Source organism: Pristiophorus japonicus, chromosome 6, assembly GCF_044704955.1.
Source record: "Pristiophorus japonicus isolate sPriJap1 chromosome 6, sPriJap1.hap1, whole genome shotgun sequence".
NCBI lineage: Eukaryota > Metazoa > Chordata > Chondrichthyes > Pristiophoridae > Pristiophorus > Pristiophorus japonicus.
The window spans coordinates 85,878,793-85,899,083 of NC_091982.1; positions in this window are offsets into that span (position 1 = coordinate 85,878,793).

The following is a 20,291-nucleotide window of genomic DNA, read 5'->3' on the forward strand; positions in this document are numbered from 1 at the left end:
CTCAGCAGGTCATGAATCTTTGGAATTCTCTGCCCGAGAGCTGTGAAGGCTGGGTCATTGAATATATTTAAGGTGGAAATAAACAGATTTTTGAACAATAAGGGAGTCAAGGGTTATGCAGAATGGGCAGGGAAGTGGAGCTGAGTCCATGATCAGATCAGCCATGATATTATTGAATGGAGCAGGCTCAAGGGGACAAATGGCCTACTCCTGCTCCTATTTCTTATGCTCTTATGTTCTTATGAACCAACATCTTTAAATGATGTTACCAAGGGTCACCATGTAGATGAGGAAGAGGATGGGCTAAAAATAAACCTTTGGGGACTCTGAAGCAATGTTCCTTGTAATTTTGTTTTGGGTGTGCTGGCCCTTTAACTGGCTGCGCAGCCCAGATGATGCACGGTTATTTACATTGAAAAGCCCGTGAGAAGCCTGTGCGGGACCTCTTGACTACCGTACGGCCATGCAGCTTAGTGGGAACATTGCTGGAAGTAACAGTGTGTGGATGGATAAAGAAGCCATTGCCGGAGATTCGCCAGCTGTGATTGGATAGGTAAGGTATAATGTTATATAAGCACACTCAAACAACTGTGACAAAATTCCAATTTTTTGGAGATAGTTAAAGCAGAACTTTAGAGAAAAACAACTCAAAAGACTGTGTTAGCGCCGGAGAGGGGCGGCTAACGATGGCTCAGGACTGACCGTCTGTGGGGAGCAGGTTCCTCGGTTCATGAAAAATTTAGTTGGGTGGTGGGGGCGGTGTCAAGAGGTACTGCTGCGTGCTCTATCGCCACCCACATGGTGACATCATCGAGCGTGCAATGCCCCCTTGGCTCCGCGGCTGCAAAATTAGATAGGTACGGTGGTCTTATCGGCAGGCATTTGTACAGCCTGAAAAAGCTGGTGAGACATCGGGGATCCCGGTGTGGTATCATCCAGAGTTCAAGGTAAGTTGATAACTTTAACTTTTTCAGCATTTATGTATTAATGGCACCAGTGGGGAAGTGCGGGTGTGGATCAGAGAAGTTTTCGGAGACGTTTTTTTCAGTTTTTTCAACTCGCATGCGGCAGCCTACCATTGGGAAATTCAGTAGGTCTCCTGAGCGATCGTTCCATTGGCGCCCGAGGATGAGTGTGCAATGCCACTTTTAGCGCTGCTCTCTCATCTTTGGGCAGTAAAACTGAATTTGGCAGTTTAAGGCGGTGATTACCGCCTGGCAGTAAAATCACCGTTCAAGCGGTGTCACCACCGCCAAAACGGCAATACTGAATTTCGAGTCCTGTTCCTTTGGGAGTGTGCATTTGAGAGGGGTGCAGTACTGCGAGTGTGCATTTGCCATCAGCCATCTCTTCCTCGTTCCAATAATCAATTGTGTTTTGAATGCAGTTTGATTTTACACTTTACTACTGCTTCCGTTGCTCTTCCTACCACAACGATGTCTCTGATCATTGGGGTGCATAATCAACGGAACTTTTCTGCACAATTGGTTATCAAATTAGTGGCCAAGAACACAAGAGGTCGTGACTGATGCTTATTGTGTGAGACGACAGGTGCGCTCAAAAGAATTTCTACAATTATTGTTATTTATGCTGAAAAACACCAATTGTGAAGCAAAAAGTAAAGGGGCCTAAAACAGCTAAATTAACACTAATGAGAAAACAAAACTGTTTCATAATATTATGCATTGCTCTTTAGGTTTTAAATTATTATAAATAAATGTAAGAGTTGCAGTATCCTATCTGATAAGTATGCCTGAAAATTTACTGGTTGGAGTGCTGAGCTAATCTGGAATACTTTTTAGGGCATTCTACTGTCAACCTAAATAGAAAAATTATTCATAATGTAAGATAGCCAAAACATTTAAACCAGAGTAGAACAGCTATTATGTTGGGATAGGTGCATATTTATGGACACAAACATCAGAATAACATTGTTCAATCTAAAGTAAATCCAGACCTAACTGCAAACATATTATTTCCTAATGCTAATGCTTTATTAAAATGATTGCAGCATTTGATTCCTTAATGGTACATCAACATGGGCTTTATGTTAAATATTCTGCACATTGCTCTGAGCTAGCATAAAGTATCAGTGAATAAATGTCATTTTAGTGCAGTTTTGGTTTGCTTTTTCAAATACGGTATCTCGGTGGGCAATGTCGGTGGCAGGTCGTGACCCCGCTGCTGACTCCACCCCAGCCTCTGAAATTGCTTTGTTATGATTGGGCTTGTTAAGCCCGCCCAGTGAGTTTCTCGGCCAATTGAAGGAAGCAGGCCTGATGATTTCATTTGATGATGTGTCTTCAGCCGGTTTCCTTAAAGGGACCGTGGCCAACTTTATTTTGATATTTGTGCTGTCAGTGTTCTACAGCATTGAGGTGCTGCAACCACTGACAAGCACTGCACAGAGGTGCAGGGCTGCACCTAGGTTCTCCTATGAATCCTTCCATAAGTTGATGGCGGTAGTCACAGTATGCAGGGAGGTGCTCTTCTCTTCCCATGGGTGGAAGAGACCTCCCCAGAACACCAAAGCAGCCTGGTTACATTTTACACAGGAGGGCACAAGCATGCATGTCGTCAGGAGGACATGGTGAAAACCTAGCAATGATATCAGTAGATTACGAAACATTACAGCAAAGCCACACTCAACCTCATCCTGCACTGCCACTCATCACATTCCCATCACTCTGCCTTCCGTACCATACTCCTGCACATCCTTACTCACACCAACTTACCTTGCATCTCTATCTATATTATCATATCCCCATCTCACTAACCACTAATCACACTCATCCTCATCCTTGTGCAATCATACCAACTAACACACAGGGGTAGGCATTTGCGTGTTTTATGCAATGTTCATGTAAAGTCTATGTTGATGTGCTGTTAAACATTAAAATCTTTATTTTCAACACTTTGCATTCTTGACAGATTTGTGTGCACCTTTGAAGTGGCTTAGTGAGTTGTACTGAATGGTGAGGCACAATGGTACCCCCTGCAATGGTGATGAGTGTGAAAGGAATGGCTTTGATATGGTAGGGATGCTTTATGGTATTGGTGTGGGGTGGTGCCAACCTGGAAAATTATGTAGCAGCCAAGGTGTACAGCATCAAGTGAAATAAATGTGGCCATAGTGAGGCTAACCTGGCCCCCTGGCCTCTTGGGGAGCAATGTGGTCGGGTGCTGATGCCCTGTGTCATATAAAGAATCAGGTGATTGCGGAGAAGGTTGGTGCTTTTGTTGGTGCTGCTGGTGTGCCTAGTGATGCTTGTGTTGGGACTGATCGTGGTAGGATTTGGAGGACCAAGGTGAGAGTTTCAAGGGCACCCATGCTGATATAATAAATGGCAGATGAAGTAGAGATGCAGAAGTGATCTGTCAATGGTCGGAGAGTTAATGAGGACAGAGTGGATGGAGACTTATGTAAAGACTCCTAGCATCCTGAATCTGTAGTGGAAATGCAGTTTAGAGAAGCTAGTATTTAAGGGAAGATATCTGAATCAGCTGGGAGCTTTGATTTGACATTTGAAGCTGTCAACTCATCAGCTGATTCAATGGCCACTTACCTCCCACCTCAGCTTCACAGTCATGGTCTGATCACAGCGGGAAACCGGTGGGTGACCTGTCAAATCCATAAATCTTGGAAAAAAACATTGAAAAGTGGCTGTAAACAAGCCACTGCCTGTCGGGTCTGCTCAGCGCTGGCAGATCCAACATCGAGAAAGTTCAATGTGAGCATTTTGACAGTGGTTTTCCAATCCGCTGTCAATCATTTTAAATTTAACAGCTGACCCGCCACCCATCATGTCCGCTGAGCAACGGCAAAATTCCGGCCAATGTGTCAGGAATTCCACAGGCATATTCAAGAAGTATTGGCTATCCAGTGTGGCTCCTGCAGATATTATACATGTTTTATTAAATTACATTGTTTTCCCCACCAATTTTTCTCTCCTTTTCTGAAGGTACTGACTTATGCTGGGTTCCCTCGAAGAAGTACACTTAATGAATGAACCAAGAACAATTTTAACAGGGAAGGAGCTACAGCTGAGCTTGATTTTATACACACCTGCTAGCCAAACAGGCTATTCAGGATAGGAATCAAGTGCAGGAACTTTGGATGATTGTTCTTCTCTGTAGCCTAATGCTATCCTGTAACCCAGCACTGTGATATTTTCTTATGACATCACTAAAGCACACACACTCAAGATGGCTTCAATCTGAAACTTGCTTTTATTGTATAAACATCAGCAGTTGCATTACCACTGTAGTCCACTAGATGCAGCTCTATATTACACCTCTCCTTCCTTAATGAAGAAGTAATTATAACAAAATAGCCAACATACATAACTTGCATGGTTATACACAACAAAAGATATAAGGACCTAAAATTCAGGGTCCCGATAAGGCCCATTACCGCTGGAATGCGGCGGCCAGGCAGCAGAATCCAATGGCTGCCGATTTCTGGTTAAATGGCCACTGCCAGCCAAATTCAGCGGGGGGTGCGGGGGGTGGTTTCTGGCGGTACCCACTTCCGCCCCGCCGCTGCAGAGTGGCCATAAGTGCATTATCAGTGTGCGCATCGCCGGGAACCCCACACCCCCGTCAATATTCAGGCCTAAAGATCGAATGACCGCCAAGCAGTGCCCCTGACAGCCTTTTCAGTCAGTGCACCTTGAATACGCTCTGTGAGCCATGGCTACGCGGTGACCATGAAAGGAAAGGGCCCAATGCTGCCAGCGCCATTTTAAGTTTTATGCCAGCCGACTTCCAAGTCGGCCGGACTATTGTGCCCCCTGGTTCGGCTGGGCCGCCAACAGGCAGCCTGGCACCCCCTCTTGTGTGCCAGACCGCTGGCCGAGACATAACCTTCCCTGGTGGCCCAGTGGCCGATCCTAAAGATTCGCCAATTCTCTCTCCTTTAAAAGAGGGGAGATACGTTGTGACACAGACATGCAATGACATCACCACCGCTCCGCTGCTGAGTGACAGCGTCGGAGAACCCATCCCGCCTCCACTTCCGCCCCTCACCAGCACTTACCGCCGCACTTTCAGCCCCATTATGATCAACTTCCGGTCCGCTCGGAAAAAAAAGACAAAGACTTGAATATCGATCAAAAGTCGACCTCTTCCACGACGGCGGTAAAAGCATTTAAAAAACGGTAAATGCGCCAGCTTTCTGGCAAGCCTGAATTTCAGTCCCATTGACTTATTTTGCCATATTTACAAAACAATCTTAACCACTGGTTTTCTGTTTTAAAGAGGATACTTTCGCTCTCGAACAGAACTTCGCAAACTTAGTATCATACAAAGACTATTCTCGGCTGAGCCTGAGGAGAATTTTCCTCCAAGGGTAACTCTTGATCTACTCTCTAGAATTTCAGATTGTTTGTCTGCCTGACTCAGACTTAAATTCTGACTTTCTCTTGGACTTGTTTCCAGTACACCTGATGCAAGATTTATACTGGTACTTTACTTGTAATAAAAATATCTGACTCATCAGAAATAATTGAGTCATTCCAACTTTCAACTCCTTCCACATCTGTAGGTAAAATATGATCAATGTGAACAAACCGAACCTGTCCATGATCAAACCTCTTGACCACATATGTGCAAGGGCCACATATCTTCACTATTCTTCCTGGTAATCACTTTAACCATTTATGATGATGGTTCTTCACTCTCACCTTCTGATTCAATTTCACACTTCTCTCTCTTACTCTACCTCAATCATGATTCTCTCTCCGTCTTAATTGTTTCTCTTCTACTGACTGTGCCAAGTTTGACTTTAACAATGAGAACCTGGTTCATGGCTATCGTTTGAGAAAAAAACTCTGCTGGTGTTCTACAAGTAGTTGTATGAGGAGTATTTCGATAAGTAATTCAAAAATTTGCTAATTTGTGGTCCAATGACAACTGTCGCTTCTTTGGATTTGGATGCAACATTTGCTTGATGAAGGCATGTTTTACAATTTGTACTGTGTGCTCTGCTGCATCCTTTGAAGCAGAGTGATACGATGGAACTGTGGTATTTTTCACACCATTTCTGCTCATGAACTGTGCAAATTCTTCTGAACAAAATTGCGGCCCATTATCAGACACAATTTCTTCTGGGAGGGCATATGAAGAAAATAATGTTTGCAAATTGTCTTTTGTTTTGTTATTGTTAATTTCCACATCAGAAACACCTCTACCCACTTTGAATGACTATCAATCATAATGAACAATTGTTGTCCTTCTAACTCAGGAAAATCTACATGTAACCTTTGCCACACCCTGGGAGGCTATTTCCATGGCTGCATTGGTACTGATGGTGGTTTCTTGCTTACCGATTGACATATTGTGCACTGACCAATGATGTACTCTATGCCTTTATCTAGACCTGGCCACCATAAGTAACTGTGTGCAAAACTCTTGGTCAAGCACATTCCCAGGTGCTGGTCATGAAGATCTCCTAATAATTTGGGCCTGAATTTATTTGAAATAACTACTCTTGTACCCCAGATGATACAATCTTTATCCACTGATAATTCATTCCCACGTACTAAGTATGGATGAATATTTTACTCTGATACCTGGTTTGACCAGCCATTTGTGATGTAATCATACACCTTTGACATAACTGGGTCACGTTTGGTGGCTCTATCAATCTCTTCAGCTGTGACTGGCAGTTCATCATTTTATGAAAAATAGAACACTTCTTCCCTATCGGGTATAACTTGTGATAGGGATGGCAACCTGAACATAGCTTGAGTATTACCATATGACTTAGGTACAATAACAATGGGTGTAGCCCAATTACTTAGATCCACCTTAGATATAATGTTCTCAGTTTCTTATCTTTTGAGCTCTTGTTCAACTTTCTCCTCGAGTACTTATGGTACCAGATGTGGCTTGCAGTAAACTGGTCTTGTGTCCTTCTGTACTCTGACACTCATCTTTGGACTGCCTGTTTCACGGAACACCTTCGGATACTGTTTGATGACATCATCTGTCGATGCAAATCACGTTTCAACCCGAAAAATCTCATTCCAATCTAGTTTCAGTGATCCCAACCAATTTCTACTTATTAAGGCAGGCTTGTCTCCTGCCACTACTAAGAGAGGCAAGCTCTGAAACTGATCCTTGTATTTCACCGCTACCATAGGGATTTGCTCCCCGGAGCAGTCTCGCAACTCTGTCTTTCTCCAGTCGAAATGACCAAACTTGGCGAGATATAGCGATTCCGGTACTATGATCATGGATGCACCAGTGTCGATTTCCATTGGTATCCTGCAACATCTACTTGGATGAAGATACTTCACAAATTTTTATTTCCCTTGTGCTCCTGATGACGTATATCTCCAAAGCCTCCTCATCCTGTTGCTTCTCTTCAATGCTATGTCGTGTCTGACAATTTCTACTTATAGCATTGAAAGTTGATTTATTCTTCAGTTGGCATGCCTTCATAAGATGCCCTGTTTTTTTGCAGAAGAAACACTCTGTCTTTACATATGGACAGCTTTCAGCGATGTGTTGTCCCAGGCACCGGTAGCATGACTTCAATGCTCTGTTACCTTGGCCAATAGCTGAGGCCTTGGGGCCCAACTGCCTTTTACTTTTAACCTGTAGGCGATTCACCTCAGTTGGCTGATGACTGGAAAAGGCACAAAGTTCTCGGGACTATTATTCGGCCATATCCATCAACACAGCTGTCTGACAAGCTAAATCAAAAGCTAAGTTAGAGGTCATCAACAACTTTCTTCTGATTGCTTCATTTTTTCATCCCACAAGCAAAGCGGCCATGCAATGCTCGGTCCTGAAAGTTTCCAAAATGACAGTGAATGGATAGTGTTTTTAACGCTACAATGTACTCACTGATTCCCTCAGCAATGAATTGATCTTGCATTCCAAAACAATAACTTTCAGCAATTTCCAGGGGCTCAGGACTGTAGTATTGTTCTAACTTGGCTAGAATCTGCATCAGTGGTGTGTGCTTGATGGGAACAAACACATTTTTTTCAGGGTTTCATATACCTCGGGGCCTGCTTTAGTCAGGAAAATAGCCCGTTTTCTTTCTAACACCATTCGGTTATGGTTTTCAACATTGGGAACTTTGATGATACTATTTATGGTGAAAAAATTTCTAGTCGCTCCACAGAAGCTCTTTTCGTCACGATGGAACTCACCCAAGCACCCTATTATTTCCATAGGCATGGCCATCTGGACTCTGGCAATGTCAGCAGTGTGCTTGAAATTTACCTTAGATTTTTAGCTGTTCTGCAAAACAAAGAACCTCTCCAAGTCTCTCTGTTGTTTGGCAGGAATCATCCACCAACATAAATTTCAGCTAGGGAATCCAGAAATCCTAGCCTCATTTGCCGATGTGATATTTTCTCATGACATCACTGAAGCACACACACTCAAGACGGCTTCTATCTGGAACTTGCTTTTGTTGTATAAACCTCAGCAGTTGTATTATCACAGTAGTCCACTAGGTGGAGTTCTATACTACAAGCAAATACTTGGGATTGAACCTTGAACCTCAGTTCTACACTGTGCAGTGCACCAATCAGCTGAGTGACTAAGAAGTCCTGAATCATTGTTTGAAGGAAAAAACAATCTAGATGATTTCAAACTTACTTTAGTAATTTTTTTGTATTCAACAAATGTGCACCGTTTATACTATATTAAAGGTTTTGCATAAAGTATCCACTTCCTGCAAATATTACAGTTACTTCCGGTCCCACTTAGGCATCACAGATATTTAATCACACCATTATTATAAAGCAGCCTTGCCATCACATTAAGACATGTGGTCCACAGACACTGTTCCCTTTGATGGGAGAGAGTTGCAGGTCTCACTTGTTGGAGGTTCACCAAATTGAGAAAGAATCTATTTAGGGCTGAAGACCACCCACCAGTAAAAAACACAGGTATCAGATGAATGGTCATGTGGTTGATATGCCCACATATGCCCACATGTGTGATGTTTTGTATAGAAAAATACCCTGCCACCCTCTGAAAGCTGTGCATCCTGTCCAGCTGATGTCTCCTTGCCAGAACATTTTGCCTATTGCAAACATATCAGTTGTCACTTGCTTCATACTTGGTGTGCCAAATGCTTCCTTGGGTGGCTTGTGTAGATCGAGTAGCATGACTGCCTCATGCTGTCCTTTCCTCTACAAGAACCATCCCCGATCCAGATATTATGTACACTCAAGCATAATTTTTTCTGTTACACAAGCTTATTTGAGGCTGCTATTATGCTATTTATATCTGTTTGGAGCAGTATCTGTATAGCATGTATGCAGTTGGCAGAACCAAGTTATACTGTCAGCTGCACTCCATTACAACTTGTACTCAGCTCAGCAACCAAGGAGCACTATGTACACATATTTGGCTGCATCTGGAGTGCTCTGCTCTGACGACACCTAGTTTCCAATGTTGAGTGTGTAGGTGGCAGCAATTCTTTGCTCATGACATTACAAAGAGAGTCAAAAGTTTATTAAGTTGTCAGGAGGTCCACTGGACCACCAGGGCATCCTTAACAAGTGGTTGTTTTGTTATACTACACCCAGTGAAAATCCCAAATGGTATGACTCTACCCATTAGAAGTGGTCTCACATCGCACTTTAGATAACCAATCTGAATCCTGAATTACACTGTCAGTTTCTCATTAATACACAGCCATAACAGTTTTGTATCCATGGAAAAGGGTTTGTATAATAGGAGCCCAAGAGAGCAACAATTCAGCCCATTGTGAAATATTTTGTGTATCTGACATTCTCAGTTGCATCTTGTAAAAGCAGAATTGAAATGGAAAAATAAACATCCCTAATACTCAGTCCAGGGGGAGCATCGTTACATTTGATCCTTACTTATGAAAAGCATTGTCATTGAAATCCTGTTGTGATTGATATTATTAAATAAAATAAACTGAGAGCATAAAGAAACTATTCTTTATAACCAATGACACCTTACTGTACATCATTCCTAAATACTGTACAAGAAAAACTCATTTATTCTGGTAAAGAAGTACTGAAGTCCATCAAGGGAATACTACAGACAGTACAAGTTCAGTAATAGGAACTATCTGAAAATATTTAATGGAAATAGTGAGTCAATACAGCTTAGGCATTAATTAATCATTAATGAATACATTTCCATCAAGTTAATATATGAAATGCCTTTGATCAAAGTCTGCTGTACAATAAGTGCATGCACAAGTAAAGAGAAGGCATTAAAATAAGTACACTTATTACATTGTGAAAGTAATGTTTGATTCAATTCTAATTCCTGAAAGTGGTTAAGAACATCTGTGACTACATCACATCTTACATTTCCTCATAGCTCATTACAGTGAAAGAAAATATATAGATGATATTCCATTTCTGGGTTACTCCAGGAAAAAGGAAGACATCAAAGGGAAACATGGGAGATGGGGGGATTTTAACCGACCACGACAGGTGGGAGAGGGTTGAGGATGGGGTTAAATAGGCAATTTCACAAAACCCGACTCCAACCTGCCATGAACATGCCTTTCGCAGCAAATATCAGGGTATCTGAGTAACATGGCATGTCAGTCATTAAAATATTTAAATGAGGCTCATTTCCAAAGATTTCAGTCGGGATTTAAAATTAACGCCTCCTGCATGGGAAACTCATCAGTAAGACGAAAGTGAGATTAAGTGGCACTTAATGGGGATGGTTAAAGGTCACGAATCCTGATATGAATAAAGGCTCAGTGATCACAGCTGCTTTCTAAGTTACCTTTGGGAAGTGGTTTAGAGAGAGTACTTGTTCTGAGAGACTTATTTATACAATTTCGAGGTGTTCACACAGAGAACATCAGGATGGGTGGCATCATGGCTGTTTTTGATTGGACTTCAGATGAGGTAGATAGCAGCATAGGGTGTGCTGTGGAGGGAGCTGCAGGTTGGCAACAGAGGGATTGTAAGTGGTTTCCCTTAGGTGTTTTCGACGCACCCCCACGTTACAATAGTTCTAGATCTGGGAGTGATTACTGTACTGAACAGATTAATGAGTCACGGACAAATACCTCGGTTTATTAAAGCTACCTCAATACAGCAAAACTACAAGTAAACACAGTGACGATGTAGTACAATCCAATATCCTGGCATGTCTAAATCACCCCTTTTGTGAAATACCCAACATCTAAACCCTCTGCTCGGATCCACAGTGTACCCCCGAATCTGTACCGATCGGCTGGGTGTACCCCTATGGTCCTTGCAGCAAAAGCTTCCCACTAAAACCCTTTTAAGACTTGGTTGGGAGAACACATGACACCTTCTCACACAGTGGCTGTGATCTTAAAGATGCGTGGGCAGGGATGATGCTCACCGATTCGTTGGCTTACTCGCTGCTTCTCCTGGTCAAAACGTGTCTCTTCTTGTTCCGTATTGTCTATGGTTTCTTCCCTCCGTCCCAGATGGAGTGCTCGGTGCTTGTAGAGGTGAAGCAAGCGAGAGCATAGAGAGTGAGACATGGCCACACGGCCACCTTTTATATCCAAAGTCTATTTGCTTCTTCTGGCCAAATAAAGTTTTCCTTGTTTCGAGGCTTCTGTCTGAGTGGCCCATGTGTATTCCAGTGATGGCTGGGGATGGGGTTTCGCTTCCAACCGGTCTGGGGCTTAATGGCTTTCTATTGTTCTAGTTTCCCGCCTCTCGGGGTTATCTCATCCAGGTAATGGCTCTCTGACCAGTTCACATTGTTTAACAATGGACCCTCCATCTTTGCCCATCAACTGTGATGAGTTGCCTTCTCCTGGCCATTGTAACGTGTCCCAGACTACCCCGCCCATCAGGTGTGGATTTTGGGTACAACATGGAAAAGTACCTGGGCCCCTCCCACAACAGGCTGCCAGCCTTTTCTGCAGTGAGAAAGATTAAAACGCAATGTCCAGATATCCAACAATCCTTGGGGAGCCGATGCTTACAGGGTCGACTTCACAGAAGGTATTACCCACCTAATGGGGTGTACAGACAGAAGTTTAGCTTCCTTGTCATCTTGGACGAGCAGTGCTTCCGAAGGTTGAGATTATCACATCATTTGGTCGCAGACATCTGCAGCCTCCTAGAGGAAGAGCAGCTACCAGCTGGACACATGTTAGCAGTGGCTATGAAAGTCACCACTGCCCACAATTCTTTGCCTCAGGTTCTTTCCAGGTTGCTACTGATTCCCGCTGACTTCAAAGATGCTAGTGGCTAGTGACCTTGGTGTATTGGAGCCTATGGGGGCCCCGCCAAGGACTGCTCCATCTGCACCTAAGAGGGAGCAGACTCAGCCATCGGGAGACGAGGCAGCCTGTTGGCTACTGCTTGAGGATGGGAGACAATGGTTGAGATGTGAGAGTGCTTTGAATTGAGATCCCACTTCTATATCCCCTTTCACCATCATCCCTCTCCTGGGCCTCTCCGACCTCTCTGCGGAAGAGCAGATCCTTATAAGGCCACGGGTAATGTATTGGTCATCCTGTTTAGGGTGGCAGAACTGTTGTCATCCATAGCTTTGCACCATAGTTCCCATCCATGGTCAGGGCCTGCAGGGACTGATTAGTGTGCCGCGATTGAAGTTCCACAGCGGAGGCCACTCTATCCATGGAAGACATCCTCGCAATGGCCTGCGACACCAATGCACAAACGTTTGAACTGGACTACTCCATTCTCTATGATATTGTGGAGAGTTTGCCTGGCACAACTGCCAGTACCTCGCACATTTGCTGCTGACCCTCCATCATTCTTCTTTTCATTGATGGCTCCCCACATTCAGCATCTGTGCCCAGTTGAGCAGAGCTTGGACAGGACTGTGGCCTCAGACTCGAACTCTGCATAGCTTTTCCTATCACCACTATCTGCTTGTGCTCAACTGTGAACTGTGATTCACCAAGTGAAATCCCACCTAATCTCCAACAAAACCCACCAAAGTGTTTGTATCTGCACTGGTGCCTGGTAAGCATGTGTCCTGCGATGGTGCTTCCTCAGAAGGAATCAAATCCTCTGATGTGCAAGGTGTACGGACTGCTGTTCTTTGTGTGTTGGCCCTGGAGGAGAGAAGAGAAGAATATTATTTAGTCAAGGAACAGGAAGTTCTCAGGCAAGGTCAAGATCTGGTGTAACAAGGTCCCAGGACAGTTTGTGGTCCATCCACTGTACTCCCACTGGAGTTACAGCATGAGTGCGCCAGAGCGGCCAAAGATTTTTGGTGTACTGTAGTGGTTAGATAAATGCTAAATCCTGCATAATATAAATGAAATATTGGCCCTGAAATTCCGTTTTGTCCTTCCCGTGGGCATTTTAGAGAAAAAATATGCACCTACCTTAAGCTGCTGCCCACGTTCGACTTTCCGATGCTGACGCCTCTCCTGACTGCGATTCGCAGCGCGTGCACGTCGGGATATGCACAGGCCTGGAGCTAGAGTCACATGGCTCTGGGCAGCCAATCAGGTAAAGTATCATAGTAATAGGAGTTCCGTAAGGTCCTAAACTCCTATTATATTGATTGAGAAACAGCCCTAAACACCCAAAACACAGCCTCAAACACCCAAAACACGAATAAAAAATAGAAAATATACACTATATTCATTAAAATTAAAGTTATTAATGTCTTAAAAATATATATATTTTCCCGATTTTTTAAAAGTTTTTTAAAATAAACTTACTGTTGTGGGGAGGGCTTTTAATCAAAAAATACGTTTTCATAACTTTATTTTTTATATGTTTTTGTGTTTTTTAAAACACTTGCACCTGTAAAAGTAGGCTATGCGCCTGCTTTTTCAGGCACAAGATTTTTGAGGACACTTGTATGCGTAAATATCAGAAATTTGCACTTACAAATGTCTTTGCTCCCGATCGGCAGATGATCTGTCAAGCCAGAAACTTGACAGATCGGAAAAGCCGGTTTTCAGTGCATGCGCATTGTGCGCCGAAAACCGGCTTTTCCGATGCCTTCCCGGGTCCGTACAAACTTCGTACGGACCAGGGAACGTCGGAATTTCAGGGCCATTGTATCTTATATTCCAATAGATAATTGATATTAGGCAAAGAGCAGAAAGCAAATCTTAGTTACCTTTCCTAACATGTTCAGATTTAAAAATTGCATTGGAATCTACCATTCATGTCTGAGGTTTATAGGATGCCTACATTAGCTTACCTTTGGACACACATGGGTTATACATAACCCAGTTCAAATTATAGCACTATCTACATAAGTCAATCCAACCACAATAGGAATGCTGTGCAACACCGAATGAAGTGTAATTAACTTCTTCTCATCAGATGCATCAAAGATTTAGATGAACACAGATGCTTTAAACCACGCTACTTTATTTAAGATATATGGTAATACAATTAGTACCATTACAAGTTAAGCATTGAAGATTACATAAATTATTTGGCTGTATATTATGAATCAACAGAGTATAAATCATAGGGACAACCAAAGCAGTTACAATACTCTTCACAATTTTACATCTGTTTGATTAAAGACTTAGGGGCCGAATTTCTGTAGCACTGTATTAGGGATATTAAATGTAAAAAGATTGACGATTTAGCGCCCAGCGAGATGGCCTGCAAAATTGTGGGAAATTGGCACTTTTCCCTGAGGAATGAAGCGAGACGCAGTATCGGAGGTGCTAATGGCCTCAGTTGGGCATTGCTGGGGCACTATTACCAGGGCTGCACCCAATTTCACCTGATTCATTCACTGATAATGAAGCTGCTGTTCATTCCAGTTCTGAAAGGGGATGTCGTTTCAGGCAGCACCTAGTGAATCTCATCATTTGTTCAGTTGACTGAGCTGCAAGGAAGGTCTGAGATGGCTGCTGCAAGGCGTTATGCAAGGAGCACTCGGTTCAGTGACCTGGCGTTTAGGGCCATGTGGCAGAGGTGGCTGTGGAGGTGTTGGGCAGCACGGTGGTGGATAGAAGGCCTACATATTGCTGCAAGAAATTCAACAACATCACTCGGATGGTCAAAGTGAGTACATGTCTCCACAATTCTTTCATAGTAGCCTCTGAGCCTCTGTCTGCGCGCATTCTGCAAACGGGATAACCAGCCGTGGATAACCAAGGAAATAAAGGAGAGTATCAAATCAAAGACCAATGCGTATAAGGTGGCCAAGGTTAGTGGGAAACTAGAGAATTGGGCAAATTTTAAACAACAGCAAAGAATGACTAAAAAAGCAATAAAGAAAGGAAAGATAGATTACGAAAGTAAACTTGCGCAAAACATAACAACAGATAGTAAAAGCTTTTACAGATATATAAAATGGAAAAGAGTGACTAAAGTAAATGTTGGTCCCTTAGAAGATGAGAAGGGGGATTTAATAATGGGAAATGTGGAAATGGCTGAGACCTTAAACAATTATTTTGCTTCGGTCTTCACAGTGGAAGACACAAAAACCATGCCAAAAATTGCTGGTCACAGGAATGTGGGAAGGGAGGACCTTGAGACAATCACTATCACTCGAGGGGTAGTGCTAGACAGGCTAATGGGACTCAGGGTAGACAAGTCCCCTGGTCCTGATGAAATGCATTCCAGAGTATTAAAAGTGATGGCGGAAGTTATAGCAGATGCATTCGTTATAATGTACCAAAATTCTCTGGACTCTGGGGAGGTACCAGCGGATTGGAAAGCAGCTAATGTAACGCCTCTGTTTAAAAAAGGGGGCAAACAAAAGGCAGGTAACTATAGGCCGGTTAGTTTAACATCAGTAGTGGGAAAATGCTTGAAACTATCATTAAGGAAGAAATAGCGGGACATCTAGATAGGAATAGTGCAATCAAGCAAACGATTCATGAAGGGGAAATCATGTTTACCTAATTTACTGGAATTCTTTGAGGATATAACGAGCATGGTGGACAGAGGTGTACCGATGGATGTGGTGTATTTAGATTTCCAAAAGGCATTCGATAAGGTGCCACACAAAAGGTTACTGCAGAAGATAGAGGTACACAGAGTCAGAGGAAATGTATTAGCTTGGATAGAGAATTGGCTGGCGAACAGAAAGCAGAGAGTCGGGATAAATGTGTCCTTTTCGGGTTGGAAATCGGTAGTTAGTGGTGTGCCACAGGGATCGGTGCTGGGACCACAACTGTTTACAATATACATAGATGACCTGGAAGAGGGGACAGAGTGTAGTGTAACAAAATTTGCAGATGACACTAAGATTAGTGGGAAAGCGGGTTGTGTAGAGGACACAGAGAGGCTGCAAAGAGATTTGGATAGGTTAAGCGAATGGGCTAAGGTTTGGCAGATGGAATACAATGTCGGAAAGTGTGAGGTCATCCACCTTGGGAAAAAAAACAGTAAAAGGGAATATTATTTGAATGGGGAGAAATTACAACATGCTGAGGTGCAGAGGGACCTGGGGGTCCTTGTGCATGAAACTCTTTTTGGAGTTTATCTGCAAAACATAAAACATTAAACCGTGCCACCCGACCTGGGTGACACACCAGACATTTACAAGGCCCTTTTTTTCCTTTTTTTGGTTTTTTTTTTAGTTTTTTTTTGTTTTTCTTTTTTTGTTTTTTTTTTGGGCACTAAAATCACAATTTTTCCACAGTGCCCCCTATAAAAGGGAAGGGGACACTAAAAACACCGGCAATTCATCCCAAAAAGTTAGTTTGCAGGTGCAGCAGGTAATCAGGAAGGCGAATAGAGTGTTGGCCTTCATTGCGAGAGGGATGGAGTACAAAAGCAGGGAGGTCCTGCTGCAACTGTATAGGGTATTGGTAAGGCCGCACCTGGAATACTGCGTGCAGTTTTGGTCACCTTACTTAAGGAAGGATATACTGGCTCTGGAGCAGGTACAGAGACGATTCACTTGGCTGATTCCGGAGATGAGGGGGTTACCTTATGATGATAGATTGAGTAGACTGGGTCTTTACTCGTTGGAGTTCAGAAGGCTGAGGGGTGATCTTATAGAAACATTTAAAATCATGAAAGGGATAGACAAGATAGAGGCAGAGAGGTTGTTTCCACTGGTAGGGGAGACTAGAACCAGGGGGCACAACCTCAAAATACGGGGGAGCCAATTTAGAACCGAGTTGAGAAGGAATTTCTTCTCCCAGAGGGTTGTGAATATGTGGATTTCTCTGCCCAAGGAAGCAGTTGAGGCTAGCTCATTGAATGTATTCAAGTCACAGATAGATAGATTTTTAACCAATAAGGGAATTAAGGGTTACGGGGAGAGGGCGGGTAAGTGGAGCTGAGTCCACGGCCAGATCAGCAATGATCTTATTGAATGGCGGAGCAGGCTCGAGGGGCTAGATGGCCTACTCCTGTTCCTAATTCTTATGTTCTTATGTTCTTTTGTTCTTATGTTCTTATAAACCAGCATTTAACCCAGCAATCAGCCACTAACCATCTGGGCCTACTCACACTCGCAGCCTCATTTCACACCTTGCCTACATTCACAGCTGTTTACCCATGGCAGGCCTATCTTCCACATACATGACTGGATTCTTACTCACACAGCTTCCTTTCTTTTGCACGCCAAGGTGGCACGCAATAGGATGCAGCAGCAGCAGACTGGAGGGGTGTAGCTGAACTGCACCAATTTTCCAGCCAGGAGGAGCGAGTGCTGCGGCTCATTGGCCCACAGGCGGTGGACCCCGTGGCCGCTGGAGACATTGAGCCCACTGGGGGCACCAATGGTATCTTAATACCCTCTTCTCATCCCACTTCTCCCTTAAACCAGAAGGCTTTATCACTTTCCACCTCCTCATTCTGTCTGCCTTCTTTACTCCGTTCCCCTGCGCTCAATTCAATGCGACTCTTGTGCCATTTATGCTTTCAGATAATGAGCCAGCAGATGAGCAGTCTGTGCCTGAGCAGCCCCCCCGCCCCCCCAACCCAGCGATGAGGGAGAAGAACAGGGGGAGGTGGATGAGGAGGGGGAGGAGCCAAGCGCTGCTTCACTGCTTCTCTCACCCACAGGCACCAGCTCAAATACTGGCACTATGCATTCATTAGATGTTGGTTTACGACACGGTTATGTACTGGGTGATGCACCGGGGCCTTGCATGCTGCAGCAGGGTCAAGGGGAAAGGGAAGCTCTGAAGCCATCTCCCCAGAGGGCGAGTTCTGCTGCACAGGCCACAGATGAGGACCTCAATGAGGAGGCATTCACACAAAGGGTGATGGCCTTGCACTCCGACATGATAGGTGCAATGGTAAGGTTGCCCGAGAGCCTGTCACAAGTGGCAAGGAGCGTGGAGGAATCCGCCTCCTGCATTGTGGACAACTCTGCGCACACCACGGAGCCCATCATTGCCAGTGTGCAGACGATGGTGAACTCCCAGACAGACCGCATGGATCCAGACCTCATGACGCCTATCATGGGTGATGTGGTAGCTTCCATTGCGGCACAGGCGGTAGCAATGCCATGTCTTGCTGCTGCAATAGAGTCAATGGTTGCTCGCATGGATGCTCAGACTGCTCTCATGCAGTCTCAGCTGAATGCCACGCGAGCTCTGACTGCTGCCATCGCCACTGGGTCCACTACAGTCGACCGGGGATCTCACGGTGTCGCAGCAGCCCAGCAATCTGTGCCCCATCAGAATGGTGGGGATGCTGAGGTGCTGCCCCAGGGGAGTGGCACTGGGTCAGTGGAGCAGGAATGAGCTGTCCTCTCTCAGGATGAGAGTATTCCTGATCCCTTCTCGGCCCAGAGCTGGTCGAGGATGTCCTACAAGGGCATCACCTGTAGTGCCTGGCCCTGGCACACAGCACCCTTCCACCAGGCATGCTGCAACCACAGGGGAGACACTGCGGAGAAGTAATAAACTATGTGGACCAAAAAGCGACTATAAGGAAATGCACAAGGGTGATAAGTAAAGACACAGTTATACATTTTACTGTTTTTTGATAAATGGTGATTGGAATGATTAACATTTGCTGTTGTCTCTCATTTCAGTGTTGGGGATTTGGTATGGAAGGGCAAATTGATGGGTCATGAGCCAGGGAGCGGGATGGAAATCAGTGGAAACGAGCTCTGATGAGACGGTCGTGGAATTCCCTTGCTGGATTGCAATGGAGTCACTGCCTTCTCCATCACAGCTATTGCTGTCTCTGTTCCTCCTCGTCCTCCCACATTTGTTCCTCCTCCTGCTCCTCTGGTCCTCCTCTTCCTGATGTGGCCTGGCTAAGCCTGGTGGCAATGGCTGTGTCCTCCTGCTGGCCAAGTTGTGCAGCATGCAGCAGATGATGACGAATAGGGATACCCGCTCAGGTGAGTACTGGAGTACTCCTCCCGAGTGGTCAAGGCAGTGGAACCTTTGCTTGAGCACTTTGATGGTCTGTTCAATGATGTCCTTGGTGACAGCATGGCTTGCATTGTATGAGTGCTGGCCAGGAGTGGTGGGGTTGTGGAGGGGTCATGAGCCAGGTGCATAACGAATAGCCCTTGTCTCTGAGCAACCAACCGCAAGCTTCATTTGGGGGCTGGAACAGAGCTAGCACACTGGTCTGGTGCAGGATGAAGGCTGCTGCCAGGATAGCGGGCATTGACAATCAATATTCTGCCTGTGTGATCGCACACCAACTGTACATTCAGTGAGTGGTACCCTTTGTGATTATGGAAGATCTCTGAATTGTGCTGTGGTGCCCTCAAAGCGATGTGGGTGCAGTCAATGGCACCCTGCACCATGGGGAAGCCACATGCATGCTCGAGCTACATCTCTCTGGTCATAAGGAGATGTAGTCCCTCCTCCTATATAGAGCACCTGTGACCTTGCGGATGGAGCAATGGACGCCAAACTGGAAGGTATTGGAAATGTCTCCTGTTGCTCCCTGTAGAAATTGAGAGCGATTGTGACCTTGACTGCCACTGAGAAAGCTGTCGTCACCCTGGTATGAGGTCCGAGGTCCCGTTGTAGCAGATGGCAGAGCTCTGTGACCTTTCCTGAAATGCAGCCTTCCCACACACTGCTCCTCAGTGAAATTGATGTTGGAGAACTGTTGACATAATATCCTGGGAGAGTAAGGCCTTCTGTTGCCTCCCCTGTGGTGCCTTCTTTCTCTGGCAGGATCTTGGTGTACTTCTCCCTGTGCTGCTGGATTTTCTTCTCTGTGCCTGTTCCTTTCCCTCTCCCTTTCCTTTCTCTGTGCCTCTCCCTGTGGCGTGCTCCATGGGCCTCTCCATGGGCCTCTCCATGTGCCTCTCCATGGGCCTCTCCCTGTGCTGCTCCCACTCTTAGTCATAGGCTTTCTCTCTCCCTCTCTTGATGCCTTGCCCTCTGCAATTGCCGCCGCCATTGTCTTCGGCGAAGTATCCTCTGATGATGAAGT